The sequence below is a fragment of the Monodelphis domestica genome, chromosome 2 (assembly GCF_027887165.1).
Source record: "Monodelphis domestica isolate mMonDom1 chromosome 2, mMonDom1.pri, whole genome shotgun sequence".
NCBI lineage: Eukaryota > Metazoa > Chordata > Mammalia > Didelphimorphia > Didelphidae > Monodelphis > Monodelphis domestica.
Window position 1 is genome coordinate 105,407,293 of NC_077228.1, and position 15,994 is coordinate 105,423,286.

At 44.0% G+C, this 15,994-nt stretch overlaps 1 protein-coding gene across 1 annotated transcript in view; it reads right to left on the reverse strand.

The window, feature by feature from the left end:
• SYT2 (synaptotagmin 2) overlaps positions 1-14,589 on the reverse strand; it is a 190,831-nt gene extending 176,242 nt beyond the window's left edge. Inside the window, exon 1 of the mRNA XM_007481157.3 lies at positions 14,197-14,589. The gene's annotated coding sequence lies outside the window, so the exon portion shown is untranslated. The remainder of the gene's footprint in view (positions 1-14,196) is intronic.
• Positions 14,590-15,994: the final 1,405 nt, after the last annotated feature.

The window sequence follows — 15,994 nt, forward strand, 5'->3', positions numbered from 1 at the left end:
ATCTCTGCCAATAAAAGCCTAAATGGAGTAACCACAACTAAAATGACAGAATAACAAAACAAATACTTACCTCTGCATGCTAGATACTGTGCTAAAGTGTTGTACAAATGTTATCTCATTACCTCCTCTTCTCACTCTTACCCCCACTCCATACAGTTAGGATGACTACACTCTCAAGCAGCAACAACTAAATGTAAAATGACAAAGCCACAACTGAGCAAATGAGCCCTAAAAGGGCTCAGAATTAAAGAATAAAAATTGATCTGGGAAAGCTTCCTGGAAGAAGTCACTTTAAAGAAGGTACCCCTGCCTGTCAGTTAACAAACATTTATTAAGCGCCTATTATGTGTCAGATACTACACAAAGTTCTGGGGACTCAAAGAAAGGCTAAAATGAGTCAGGGACTCTCAAAGAGCTCTCAATTTAATGGGGAAATCAATGTGCGACAATTATGTATATGCAAGATATAGAGGATAAATGGGAGGCAAACTATACCAGTACCTAGGAGTGCAGTGGATAAAGTAGGAGGGCTTGGAATCAAGCAAATCTGAGTTTAGATCCTGCCTCAAATACTGGCTAGTTGTGTTACTCTCAGCAAGTCAGTGACCTCATATGTCTGTTTCTTCATCTATAAAGCAGGGTTAATATCACCTACCACACAATGTTGTCAACAAACCAAGTGAGTTGGGGCAGCTGGATAGCTCAGTGCATTGAGAGTCAGGTCCAGAGACAGAAGGTCCTGAGTTCAAATATGGCCTCAGACATGTCCTAGCTGTGTGACCCTGGGCAAGTCACTTAACCCCCATTGCCTAGCCCTTACCACTCTTCTGCCTTGGTACTAATACTTAGTAATTGATTCTAAGACAGAAAGAAAAAGTTTGTTTTTTGTTTTTTAATCAAATGAGTTACATATGTAAGGTGCTTTGCAAATCTTAATAGGTTACACTCCACATCAATTCATGGTGGTGATGGTAATGGTGGCAGTAGTTGTGATAGTAGTTTTAGTTGTTCTTGGTCCTTCATTTTTTGAAGAGGACCAATGACATCAGGAGGGCGATGTCTTGACTTGCAAGTGAATCGGATTTAAGTGAGGCAGAGTTACACATAGCCATCGGCCTCATTCTCTCTTCCAAAGTCATTAAAGTCCAGTGGCTCAACTGGGAAAACTTGGCTACTCTTAACAATGGAATGAGCTGGGACAATCCTGAAAGATTGATGACAGGGAATGCTATCCACTTCCAGAGACAGAACTATTGGAGTTGGATGGATGTGGATCAAAGCATGCTATCTTTTACATCTATATATTTATGGTTTTATTTTGGGGTTTTGGTTATGTAATAGTGTGTTTTTGTAATAATGACCAACATGGAAATATGTTTTGCATGATAATCAAAATCAAATTTTAAAAAATAAAGTCCAGTGGCAAGACAAGAGTCAGGATGACTGACAATGGCCTGAGATGCCATGGATGACCTTTTTTTTTTTAATTAAAAATTTTTTATACATCAATACAATTTTTAATAATTGTTTTCTGACATTTTTCAGTCCATGACCTATCCTACCCCCTTCCCTCCTCCCCAAGAAAGCAGGTAATATGATATAAGTTGTACACATATTATACAATATATACATCCATGTTCATCATGTTGTGAAAGAAGACATATATCACTTACACTAGAGAAGAATCCATGGAGGAAATAAAGTGAAGATGATATGCTTCAATCTGCTTTCAGATTCCCTTGGTTCCTTCTATGATGGAAGATAACTTTTATCAGCAATGCAAAGATCTAGGATGAAAGACTAAGTCATACATCGCAGTTGACCATCATACATTATTGCTGTTACTGCATACAAGTTTCTCCTGGTTCTGCTCACTTCACTTTGCATCAGTTCACATAAGTCTTTACAGAGTTTTTGTGATTATCTTGTTCATCATTTCTTATGGTACAATAGGATTCCATTACAATAATGTAGACTTTGGCATCTTCCATGTCTGACCAAGCTCAAAGTTCTCCACTGTGCCCACTTCAGCCATCTTCATTCAAATTGTTCTCTTCCATATATTCCATCAAAGTCTTCAAATGCTTGGGGTAGATGTCTCCCTAACCCATTGATGAGTTTGTAGCCTGTCCATTACCTTCAACCTGGTTTAGCCTATCTGCTTTGATGGTTTTACTGGAGCTTCTTGGAGCCACAGTTGAGAGTTGAGTGACAGGTGAATATCAAAGATGGATTAACATCCCTGGAAAGGGCTTAGCAAGCCCTCACACCAGAGGTTCTAGTCCTCCCTGAAGACTTTATAAACTCCATGGGGCACAAAGAGTACCAATATTGGAGTCAAGAGACCTGAGTTCAAATCTCAACTCTGACACTTAATTCATGTCATGATTAAGGTTAAGAAGCACTAATTCCAATAATAATAACTCAATTATTAAATGAATAACATTAGTAGCAATAGTAATTTAGTAGTAGTAGTAGAGGAGGAGGAGGAAGAGTGTAATAATAGGAGGAGGATTTGAGCTGTCTTGAAGAAGACCAGGGAAGCCAGAATGTGGTAGTGAGTAAGGGGACAGCCTGTGACAAGAGTTGGAAAGCAGGTCCCTGGAGAACCATGGACTCTGAACACTTGTCTCTTTCCCTTTTTTAGGATTAAATAACCCCTGCTTCCTCCCCTCCTAGCAAAGGGGAAACCAAAGTCCAATGAAGGCTAAATCCCCATCCTACTCTCACTTTTTAGCTCAGGGTGGCTCCAGATGAGTCTCTGAGTCTTTGAAGGGAAAGCAGCCAAGGCTATTTTCATCTATATAGATCTTTAAAGTTTATCAAATTAGAATAGTTTGGGAGTTAGCAAAGAATTAGAAACAAAGTAGGAGCCTATCAGCTGGAGAATGGCTAAATGAAATGTATACACTAATATAATGGATTATTCCAACACTATGGATACAGAGAATTCAGAGAAACAAGAGAAGACAAAGAACTAACATAAAGGGAACAATATATAACTAGAACAATATAAACAAAAAGGACAAAAAAATAAAATTCAATGATATGTAAAATGGCAAGTTGAGAAAATATATCTATGTTGGCAGACATGAGAGAGCATGAGTGTGCGATATCAGACAGGGTTGATGTGCTAGTTGGTTTTGCTTATTTTCCTCTTTTTAAGTCTTTGTTACAAGGGATGACTTACTAGGTAAAGAAGGGGTATATATTCAGAAATTGATGTAATATTTTTAAATGAAGTTTATAAAATATATTTTTATTAGGCAAAAAAGTATTGGATTTTATTACTCTGGCTCTTCTATCATAACCCTTTATTTTGTTCTAGTTTATAAAATGCATTACATACATTATCTCCCCACAACTCAATGAGGTAGATACTGCTGGTATTACTCTACCCATTTGTCAGATGAGGAAAACAAGGTTAAGTCACTTGTCCATGGTCACACAACTAGTAAGGGTCAGAAGCTGGCCTGGAACCTCATCTTGATGTCTTTCAAAACCCACCACCCAAAGTGCTTCCTCACAATAAAGGAGTGGATTGCCCTGATCTCCAAATGCTCTGTACCTTGTTTTCCAACTCCAAAGCTAAAATTCTAGCACTAAACCCCCTATTTGTCCCCTACTCCCTCTCCATACATACCCTGAATGTTTCTGAAGTAGCTGTTTAATTACCAAAATGAAAATGATTCAGAGTGCACCCAACATTAAGGCTAGGAATGATAATAAAATCCCATTATAGATATTGTTGTTCATCCTTCCTTTTTGAAGAGGACCAGTGACATCATGGAGTGATGTCTTGACTTGTGCATGAATTTTGATTTAGTGAGGCAGAACTGCATAGCCATCAGTCTCTCTCTCTCTCTCCTTCTTCTTCTTCTTCTTCTTCTTCTTCTTCTTCTTCTTCTTCTCTCTCTCTCTCTCTCTCTCTCTCTCTCTCTCTCTCTCTCTCTCTCTCTCTCTCTCACACACACACACACACACATATACACACACACACTTATCTTCCATCTTAGAATCAATACCAAACATTGGTTCCAAGGCAGAAGAGCAGTAAATAGGCAATGGGGGTTAAGTGACTTGCCCAGGGCTACACAGCTAGGAAGTGTTTGAAGTCACCTTTGAACCCAGGACCTTTTACCTGCAGGCCTGGTTCTCAAGCCACTAGCTGTCTCATCTCAATCCTTCTTCCAGTCATTAAAGTACAGTGGCAAGAGAAAAGTCAGAATAACTGGAAAGGGTTCAGGATACAGTGGATTATCTGGCATCCTCTATGTCTGACCAAGTTTTACATTCTCCACAATGCCTGTTTCGGCAGCCTTCATGACTATTGGAACAAACTGTTCTAATCCACCCCTTCTGCCAGGGGAAGTCCTCATGCTTGGAGCAGACATTTCCTTTACTCACTGATGGGCTTGAGACCTCTCAGTTACCTTGAGCCTGTTTTAGTCTGACTACTGGGCCAGATTTACCAGATTGTGGCCACAGCATTGCTACAGCTCCTTGGAGCCACAGGTGAGAGCTGGGTGGCAGATGAACCCCAAAGATGGAAAACTGTCCTGAAAAGGGTTCAGCAAACCCTTGCATCAGAGGTCCTAGTCTTCCCTAAATACCCCATACATTGATCATAAGGGAGGAATGAAATTAAGCCAGGTTATCGTAGTCTCTGTAGTCATCTCAGGAGATAAACTCAGTCACAACTGGGTGACTCTTCTCCTATCCTGGGAATTCTCCAACTGCCAGGATTTTCTACACCTGTGTGGCCTGGCCCAGAAAGCTGCCTTCTCTGCCTTGCCTACAGCCACCACCAACCTGACCTCCTCCTCTTGGAAACATTTGCCATCTTTCTAAACTCTGTCTGCTTCTTCACACACTCTTCCAGTTCCCATTCTCTCTGCTCCTTACCCCAGAGGTCCTGGGAAACCCAATCCATGAGAGAGGAAAAAGAAATCTTTCTATTAGATCTGAAACCAAATTTCTTTGATAACTGGTGCCTGATTTCTGATTTGGGCAGTTAGGTGGCACAGTGAATAAAGCATTGAACTTAGAGTCTAAGAGGATACTGTGGGGTGGGCCAGCCTCCCACAGGGGATGGGGTCTTGGAGGTGGGACTGTGTTGGCAGAATGATGAATGGGACACAGCTTTCTTTTCAACCCGCAGCACAGGTTTCACAGGATAAATTGCTTCTCCTTGGCTGAGGCGTGGCTTTATTTTATACCCTCATGATCACACATCTACTTGGCACACAATTTCATTCTCAACATACATGTTTCCATAGAACCTAACAACAGACACTAAGCCTAAGAAGATATTCAACAAAACATTGTTGCTGAGTGCAGGGGTCAGAGGATAGAATCAACATGGCACAGATTTGCCAGAAATTTTTATGCCTAGAAAAGAGGGTCCCATATAAGTGGGTACATAAGAATCCTTAGGTTTAATTTTGTAGGTGGGATCTCCTGGTAATATTATGGGAGGGACAGAGTGGGGCATCTGTATTAACCCTACAAGCATGTTGTTCTCAACTATTTTTCCTGGGGCTAAGTAAGAATAACAATCATAGCAATTCCAATAATAAGGGGATGTTAATAAGGAAAGTCACTTAGTAGGGTTTCAATGGATCCTTCCTGGGGGCGGCTTTGCAGTCCTTGGTTTCTACATGTGACCATGTCAAACAGCATGGTCTTTGATGGCTCCCAGCAAGAGGACCTGAGTTCAGATCCAGCCTTGAACACTTACTAGTTGTGTGATCCTGGGCAAATCATGTGATTCTGTTTGCCTCAGTTTCCTCATCTGTAAAATGAACTGGAGAAAGAAATGACAAGCCATTTCAGTATCTTTGCCAAGAGAAACTGAAATGGGGTCACAAAGAGTCAGACAAGAGTGCAATGACTCAACAAAATCAACATGACCATTATAAATAATAATTTATTCTTATTGTGTTTCAGTTCTGGATACCACATTTGAGAAAGAATATGGAAAAACAAGAAGAAATCCAGAGCGGGGAGCGGGGAGAAGAACAGTGAAAGACCCCCAGCTTATTGTCATGAAAGTCAGCTGGAAGAAATGGGAATCTTTAGCCTAAACAGAGCAGACTGCAATAGAGAAGAGTGGGAGGAGATGGAGAACGTGGATATGGTCTCTTGTTTCAAGTATTCTAAGAGAGTTTATGTAGACAAGGAATAAGATTCATTCTGCTTGACTCTGGGGGCAGAACTAGGAGCAGTTCCAAAAGGTAAAGTTGCAAAAAATAAAGACTAATTCCTCAACTTCTCACTATCCCTCACTTCTTCTCTGAGCTGTTGCCAAGGACTGTTGATTCTATAACTTCTCTTTAATTTGCCTCCCTCTCTGCTCTGACACTGCCACCCCTCTAGTACAGACTATCATCCCCTTACACTTGGACTATTGCAACAGCCTGACGGTGGGTCTTCCTGCCTCAAGCCTCTCCCTCCAATCCATCCTCCATTTAGCCACCAAAGTGATTTCCCAAAAGGGCATCTCCCCTATTCAGTAACCTCCAGTGGCTCCTTATTAGCTCCAGGATCAAATACAAATTGCTCTGTTTGGCATTCAAACCCTTTGTAGCCTATTTTCTTCCCAACCTTTCTAGTCCTCTTATACTTTACTCTTTAATATATAATCTATCCAGTGACACTGTTCTCTGGCTTGTCCTAGGTGCCTGGAATGCTCTTCCTCCTCATCTCTGCCTTTTAGCTTCCTTTAAATCCCAACAGAAATCTCATCTTCTACAGAAAGACTTTATCAACCCCTCTTAATTCCAGTGCCTTTCTTTTGTTCATTATTTCCAATTTATCATGTGTGTAGTTTATTTATGGATACTTATTTACTTATTGTCTCTTCCATTAGACCAAAAGCTCCTTGAGGGCAGGCACTGTCTTTTGACTCATTTTGTATCCCTATCCTTAAACACAGTCTCTGGCACATAAGTGCCTGATAAATGTTGTTGATTGATTGAATAATAATGAGAGCTGTCCCAAAGCAAAATAATCTGCCTTAGGAAGTGATGGGTTCCCCTTCTTCAAAGGTCTTCAACACAAGCTGAATGGTCCCTTATGTCGAAGAGCAGATTCTTTGTAAAGTATAAGTTAACTGGAAGCTCCACACAGTTCTGAAAGTCTGTGGTTCAGCCATTGTTGTGTTAAAGAGCTCTGCAGTTTACAGAGTACTTGCCTAACAACAATCTTATTTAGTGCCCATTTTTCAAGAAAGAAAACTGAAGTTTAGAAAGGGAAAATGACATAACTAAAGTCACACAGATAAACTTTGGGATTCAACACTAGAATTCAGGTCTACTGACTCTAAGACTCTTTGTCTGATATCAGTTTTCTTCCCCAAGGCTATGGATTCTTATTACCCTTAACTATGTACCCATGAGACCATAGTGGCCACTGCAAATGGATGGTACCCAATTTTTACACTTTTCTCATTCTCTCACCTCTTCCTCTCTAATCTTGTATTTTTCTCTTTTCTTGCCCACTTTCTTCTTTCTCTTCTTTTTCTTCTCTCTCCTCTCTCTTCTCTTCTTCCTTCTCTTCTCTCCACCTCTTACCTTTCTCTACCCCATCTCTGTCTTAGTTTCTTTGTCTATCCCTATTTCTCTCTCTCATCCTTTGTCTTTCTCTGTCTCTCTTATCTGCTTCCTCTCACTCATCTCCTTCTCTTCTCTCTCTTTATCTGCCTTTGTATCTTTGTCTCTCTCTCTCATCTTCTATCTTTGTCATCCTCTTCTCTCTCTCATCTTTCTCTTCTATCATTTTCTCTCTGTCTCTGTATTTGTCTTTGTCTCTCTGCCTCTGTCTTTCTCTTTCTTATCTTCTTCCTCTCACTCATCTCTTCCTTTTCTCCTTTCTGGCTTTGTCTCTCCATCTCTTCATCTGTTTCTCTCTTCTCTCTTTATCTCCTTCTCTGTCTTTCTCTCCCTACATCTCCCTGTCACTTTTTCTTGTGTCTCCATTGCTTTCATTCCCCATCTGTTTTTCTCTCTCTGTCTCTCCTTCTCTCTCCCCATCCATCTGTCTGTCTCTTCCTCTCTCTCCCTCTCCTCTGTTTCTCTTTCCATCTTTCTTCCCTTATTTGTTTTTCTGTCTCTCTGTCTCTCCCCATCTATCTGTTTTCTCTTTCTCTGTCTCTATGCCCTATATGTCTATATGTGGCTCTCTCTCTCTCTCTCTCTCTCTCTCTCTCTCTCTCTCTCTCTCTGTCTGTCTGTCTCTGTCTTCCTTCCCCCTTTCCTCCTGACAAGAGCTGCTGATAGGCTCAGAAACAACAATATACAGTCAAACCCTAGTTATCTCTATGTTCCCAGTCAAACCTCAATCATATTCTGGATGTTTGGTCTCCAATTAGTAGCTACCTTTCTGCCAGTGTTATATCCCAGGACAGCTTCCCTTTGCCCTCATCTCTCTTCTGGTCTGTCTCTTTCCCAATCAGTTCTAGGAAATTCTAGGAAACACAATGGGAGAAGACAAAAAAAGATGTTTCCATCTGACAAATTCTGGAGAACAATCTAAGTCTTGGATAATACTGCTGAGGATACATACTTTCCTCCTCTCAGATGAGGGATAAGACCAGAGGCTGTGGGATGTGCTATACAAATACTGTGATTTGGGTTTTCTTTAGTATTTTTCTTTGTTTGAGAAGGGTTCAGTTCTGGGAAGAAGGTGTTAGAGTGTATGACTTTGGTATAAAAAAGGCAACAGTAAAACTTTTCAAAATGCTAAAATCAAATCAATGGGGGAAAAGAGCCCAAAGAATCTTTGCATTGTACCCTTTCCCCAAAGATATACTGTATTCAAAAGCCAAGTGAAAAGTGCTTTTGTATTATCATCAGCCTTGAATTATCCATGTCCATCTTCCCAGGAGCAAGTACCAGAACCATGAAAGACTCACATAAATTGGAGTTGCCGGGGACTTCAGCAGCTACCTGGAAGAATCCCTTTCAAGAAGGCAATCTCCACTATGACATCCCAGACAAATGTTCATCCAGACTCTGCTTGAAGGCCTATGACAGGAGAGATCTTCTGCTTCCCAAGGCAGCCCATTCTACTTTTGGATAGCTCTAATCATTGGGCAATTTTTCCTGACATCAATCTGTCTGTGTCTCTTTAGCCAATACTCTTGGTAATATCCTCTGAGACCAACCAAAAGAAATTGAATCCCTCATCCACATTAGAATTCTTTAAATGTCTAGAGATATGCCCTCTCTGTTCCAGGCTAAATAAGCCTTGTTCCTCCAGCTTTCCCCCTACTATGTCCTCCTTCACTCTTGTCTCTGATAAATAGATGACCCTTTTCCTTGCCAAAGCCACCCCCTCTATATACAAGTTGACCTCATCCCCTCCCATATTCCCCTGTCTGATTGCCCCAAACATCATCTCTAATCTTTAATCCTCACCCTAATCTCCCTATCTACTTGTTCTTTCTCTGTTGCCTACAAACATATCCATGTATCCCCTATTCTAAATGAAAGAAACCCTCGATTCAAACATTCTATCATTCTACATCCCTCCCATACTCAGCTAAACCCCATGAGAAGTACCTCTACTTCCTCTCCTAACATTCTTTTTATTTTAACCCTCACCTTCCATTGGAATCAATACTATGTGTTAGTTTTGAGACAGAAGAGTGGTAAGGACCAGGCAACCGCAAGTGAAGTTGCTTACCCAGGGTGACACAGCTAGAAAGTATTTGAGGCCAGATTGGAACTCGGGACCTCCAATCTCTAAACTTGGCTCTCAATCCACTGAGCCACCCAGATGCTCCCATCTCCTAACATTCTTTACAAACTCTAAACTCTAAAATTTAGTTTAGTCATGATGGTTCTATCCAAATTTGCCAGCCATTTCTTAATTGCCAAATTAATGGCTTTTTTCTAAATTCTCTTCCTGATCTTTCTGCAGAATTTGGCACTGTTGATCATCTTTACCTGGATAATCTCTCCTCTATAGGTAGCTGGGTTTTTGTTTTTTGATGCTGCTCACTCCTTGTTCTCCTCCAACTACAGCTTCAGAAGACCCAGAAAATGAAGGTATAGAAAGTCCTTGGCACTGCCAATTGTTTCAGCATCAGAAACCAGACGTTATGGTATCAGTGAAAACAACATTAAAGAAGATGAATTGCCATCTACTTTTCTGCTGCTCCTTAGGAACTTAAGGACCTTTCTATATGACTTTCAGCTAAAACCTCCTATTTGTGTCATCTTCCCTTCTCAGAAGGTGAGCACTTTGAGGGCAGAGACCATTCTGCTTTTCCATTTCTGTCCCCAGGACTTTAGCATATGGTTTTGTACAATGTAAGTGCTTAAGAAATACCTTTTTATTCATTCATTTTAGGTCATTCCCTGCCCTCAAAGTGCCCACATTCTTCTTAGAGGGAGTCAAATTGCAGTTCATTATGAAGAACTTCCTAAAAAATTAGAACTGCCCAGTCACGGAATAGACTGCCTTAAAGAGTAGTGAGCTCTCTGTCAGTGAGTGTTTTCAAAGCAAAGGCTGGATAACTTAAGTAAGGGTTGGGCTGGGTGCCTCAGATGCCTCTTCCAACATTGGGATTCTCTGACAATGACCCACTGACTACAATCCCATTTCTCCCAGCCAGCAAGTTCCTCTCTCCTGCTTTCTGTCTCACTACTCTCTTCCCTTCCATTACTCAGCTTCCCTTCTTTCCCCCTTGCCTATGGGTGGATGCATGGGCTGGATGGAGAAGGAGATACCTGGCTTCAAGAGTCATGCCACCCATAAAGATGGAAGTGCTGAAAACAGGGAAATCCAAGGTCAAGTGTGCATTGATAGCAAAGCTCTAAGGCTGATCTGGAAAGACACCAACTTTCTCTACTGATTGAGGCTGGGGGAATGAGGGTGGGGATGGAGTTGGGGATTTCTCTGGCTGGAGCTATAAAGCTTTTTTCTGCAGCTGGGAAGAGTGAGCGGCTGAACAGCCCCCTCACAAGCTCAGAGACTCAGAGGCAAAGAGCAGAAGGGAGAGAGTAAGACTCTGCAGTGCTGTATTAGGGAGAATTGAAAGCTAACCCTAGACAACGGGAAGAGGAGCTATCCAACTCACCATCAACCAAATGCTCTCTTTATCCAAGAGAAATTCCAACCCCAAAGCTAATGTGATTCTAGATGCAATCAGCTCTGGGCTAGTTTAAGCAACGACTTATGACACCACCCATTTCATCCTTCCTTCCAAAGCTCTCCCCCAGCCCACCTACCCTAGAATCGAAGACAGTAAACAAGGAGCAGTGGGGAGCCAAATGCACCAGTAATCTATGTCTGTGAAACCAGAAGTTTAGAAAACAATACCTGGTCCTCCTTGGTAGAAAAAATCATTTGCCCTTCTTCTACCCATTTTCTAAAGCATGAGTTCTTCTGGGTTGGGGAAGGGAAGGATGGGAGAGGGGAAGAATTAAGAAAGGCTAGTTTGAGAACCCCTGGGCTCACAATTGTCTGTCTTCCTCCTCCACGGCACTTCCTAAAGGTATTTTGGGGAATGATCCCTAAGTGGCTTACAAGGGAAAGAATTCTCTACTCTAGACCCTCCTGACACTACACCCCAAGGGCCCTTCCCCAAGAGTAGGAATGGCTTCTGCTCCCTATAATTAAACATCAAAAGATTTAGAGAAGCATCAACAATAACAACAATAACAATAGCTAACCTTTATATAACACTTATTGTATGCTGAGCATCATGCTAAATGCTTTATAGATATTATCCTATCTGATTCTCACAGCAACCCTGGGAAGCAGGTGCTGTCATTATCCCCATTTTACAGATTAGAAAATTGAGGCTAACAGCTGTCAAGTGACTTGCACAGGGTCACATAGTTAGCAAGTATCAGAGGCCAGATTTGAACAGAAATCTTTCTGATTGCAAGTCCAGCGCTCAATCCGAAGAAGGCAGGGGACTTGCCCAAAGGCATATAGTTAACTAGTAATAGATACAGAATTCAAACCCAGGCTCTAAGATTTTGGATTCTACTACTTTATACTTAGACACCCTACCTACGCCACAATGAAAAGGCAGCTCAAACAAGGAGAAAGGAATGGGAGTGTGAACAATCCTGGGACTCATTGAACAGGGCCCCCTTGAGTGGGCCTCTGACTCTGACTGAGCAGGGAGCAACTGGCCCCAGGGCTAGGTGGCAATATGTCATGGTGTGAGCCCCAGGAGCTGACTCACCTGCTGTGTCCTGAGATGGGGCTGCAGACTGCAGAGGCTGCCAGGCCCAGCTCTTCCACCAGGCACGTCCCACTGCATCAGAGCTCTCTTGGCCCCAAGGCCAGAGTCCTGACCCCTACCCTGTTCCTCAACCTTCCCTGGCAAAGGGGCAAAATAATGTTAGCTAAGAAGTGGGTGGTCTTGGCTAGAATCCGAGGAAGGAGGCTAAAAGGATTAAAGTCTTGCTCTCTGTCACCCTCCCCATCAAGTTGCCTTTGCGGTGGGATGGAGAGAAGTGGATCACAAAGGATTAAAGGTCCCCCTAATCCCCCCCAAAGACTTGTTAATGTGTTGAAGCAGTAAACTTTCAACCAGCTAAAACACTCCCAGACTCCTCTAAGGTCCTGCCCTTTTCTTCTCTCCCTTTCTACTCATCAGGCAACTTTGCAAAAGTCAAAACAACAGCGGCCTGTCCTCCCATGCCAGGCTTCCACCCCACTGGGGCTGCTATGCCTCACTCACCCTCTACCCACTCGGTCCCAGCTTGGTTCCACAAGAGCTTTTTTCTTCAGCAGCCCCTCCCATTTTGCCATTTCTTTTGTCCCCCTGACTAATATTTCTCCTTCCTCCATCCATCTCTTTGCCATTCCAGAAAGAAGAGGTCTCTTTACCCTGAGGGCTCCTGGGGGACCTTCTGTTTCCCACCCCCTTATCTAGGTTCCCAAGGCTCTTCAGGGACTCCCTTGGAATCCAGTGACTGGGAGAAGGAAAGCCATGTGTTTTAACAGAGCAGGACTGGGAATCCTAAAACTTGAATTCTAATTCCTATTCTGACTATTCTGTGACCTTGGACAAATCATTTCCCCTTCTGGACTTAATTTCTCCATCTATAAAATGAGGGGTTTGGATTAGATCATCTTTAAATTGCCCCCAGCTTTGACATTTTATAGGTCAAAAATACATTCTTCTTTGACTCTACAGTCTTTCAGGCCCCCAGTCCTAGACACACCTATGAATGGGGGACAAGGGGGTCTGTGGGCATGGACAGAGGGGGTTGGCATTCTGATTTTGCAGAGGGGATAGGGTAGAGATGGAGGAAAGATCAGGGTTACAAGAGGGGGAGAGGTAATGGAAGCAGGTAATTTTCCCTTTGGTGGGGCCATCTGGAGGAAGGGGGAAAAGAGATGGGGCAAGGGTATTCATAGACCTCCCAAGTGAAGGGCAAATGAAGAAGGCCATAGGGGCATATGACCCTGGATCTTGCTTGTCCTAAGTCTTGGCCAGAGAAAACGGGCAAGGGAACCTGGGAAGGGGCAGAAACATGCTGAGTCATGGGATTTGGACAGAGGGCAAGGGGTCTCCTACCTCCCTCTTCCTCAGCGCCCTACCTAGTGGGGATCCCCACTTGCAAATATCCCCCATTGCCTATTCCACTCTCTTTCCCTTCCCCAGTTTGGGGTCTCCACGCTCCTCCCCCTGCCTATCCCACTCCCCATCAATCCCACTGACTGCTCCAGCCGCAGCCTTTCCCCCAGAGTCCTTAGCAGGTACTAGTGAACATCCCCGACGGCTGGGTCCTGTCGGGGGCATGTGAGGGACTGGCCTGGGGGGAGGGGGAGGTCTGGTTTGGAAGAAGAGACAGGAAGGTCCCTGGTCCCGTGGGAGAGTCGGAGGACTTGACGGGTGGGCACCCAGCTTCCCCCTCTGCAGCTTGTCACCTTGAGATACTGGGATTCCGGGCTGCCCTAGCTGGTTCAGATCGAGTAGCCGTCTCCTCCTCGCCCCCTGGGGGGAGGGAGAAGCGGGGAACCCCTTCCAAAGCCGCTTAGTCCACTCATACATATGCAGGGGACTCCCTTCCAACCAAGCACCCCGGGCTTGGCTCCGATGCGCCCACCTCAAAGGGGGCTGCAGCCCCTCAGTTTGGCCACCCCCCGAAGATAAACGCCACTCCCTATCCACAAGAAGAAACTTTAGAGGAGGTGGGAGGCGCCCCCCCAGGAGAGACTCACCGGGGTGCAGCCCCAAGGGAGCTGGAGAGAAAGGGGGAGCCCCGGCGCAAGGGGCGGGCTTGGCTGGGAAGCTGCGGCAGTGGCGGCAAGCTAAGCGGGATGCATCTGTCTCCACGGGACCAGGTCCCCGGCTCTGTCTCTGCCCCAACTCCAATTCCAAGTGTCTGCTGCAAGACTTGCTGAGCTTAGCAGTCTGCGCCCGAACCAGAGGGGGGGAGGGAGGGAGAACAACGGATCAATGGGAGAGAGGCGGGGGGGAGCAGCTGCAGTGTGGGGGAGGAGAGCAGGGGAGTTGGTGCTGGTGCTGGTGCTGGTTGTGGGAGAACCTGACCCTGTTACGGGTTTGGTGATCCCCCGCTGCTGCTCAGCCTCTCACCACCCTTGCTCGCGCTTAGCTCAAGGACATTGCTGCTGTCCTTAAGGCTTGGAAAAGTGGGGGACACGCTCCTTTTCTCCGAGATGGGGCTCTATGTGCCCCCTGGTCTTCCTCTTGCCCTTGGCCTATATAGGTCCTATCCTCAACAGTTCTCCCATTATACAAATGGAGTCACTGAGGCACCAAGCTGGGAAGAGTTCCAAATCCAAGCAGTCTAGCTCTTATCGTTCCACCTCTAAGAAGGACAATAATAATAATAATAATAATAACATCTAGCATGTACATAGTACCTACTGTGTGCCAGATGCATACTATCTCCTTTGATCCTCACAACAACCCTGGGAGGCAGGTGTTACTAATATCCCCATTTTACAGTGGAGAAAATAGAGGCAAAAGAAGCGAAGCAATTAGCCCAGTGGCACAGCTAGGAAGTGTCCAAAGCTGCATTTGAACTCATCTTCCTAGCTCCAGGAAGGCTCTCTATTCACTGCACCACCTAGCTGCTTCTAGGGTTAAGATCCACAAATCCTCCCCAGTGAATATATTTTCTGCCCATTCATTCCCCAGTTTCCCCAACCACGTCTGCACCCTTCCTCCAGCTTTCTTGGGGTCCTAAGTCACTCCATCGCCAACCCCTGATTGAAAGGGTTGCTACTTACCCATTTCCCTGAGCTAATTTAGAGGCTGTCTCTTCTCTGAGTGTTCAAGGAGCCGTGTCATCCTGCCACTGTGGGGTGAAATGAAGGCAAGGAATTGTATCTGTCCATCTCTACCACTGGGAAGGTTTCTTTTAGGGGCTGGGTGTAGAAGAGGGACAACACTAAGCAGGATGAGCCAGCTTAGGGTGCTAGGAGGGTCAATGGAAAGAGGACAGAAGGAGAAAGAAAGAGAAAGAGAAGAAAGAGAAAGGAAGATCTTCAAGGAAGGAAAGAGATGGTGAGACAGTCCATTCAGATTATTCCAGAGTTTGGAGAGGAACAGAAAAGTGGGTAGGGGGAGAGAGAAGTCTTAAGATAGGAAAATATTAATAGCTCACATTTATATGGTGCTTTGAGCTTTGCAAGCACTTTTCTCCCAGCTCCAGAGAAGTAGATGGAATTATTGTGATGCCTTTCTTGCTAATGAGGAAACTGAGTTTCCTTTTTTATTTCCTCTTTTATTTAAACTCTTACTTTCTGTCTTGCTAATAACTTTAAGACATAAGAGCAAGGGTTAGACAAACAGGGCTAAGTGACTTGCCCAGGGTCACCCACTAGGAAGTATTTGGTCATATTTGAACCCAGGTCCTCTGGACTCCAGGCTTGGCACACTATCCACTGTGCCACCTACCTACACTGAAACTGAGGTTCTAAGGAGTCAAATGACTTAGCCTGTGCTGCATCATTAATTAGTGCCTAGGTCAGGTTAGATCCAGGTCTCCTG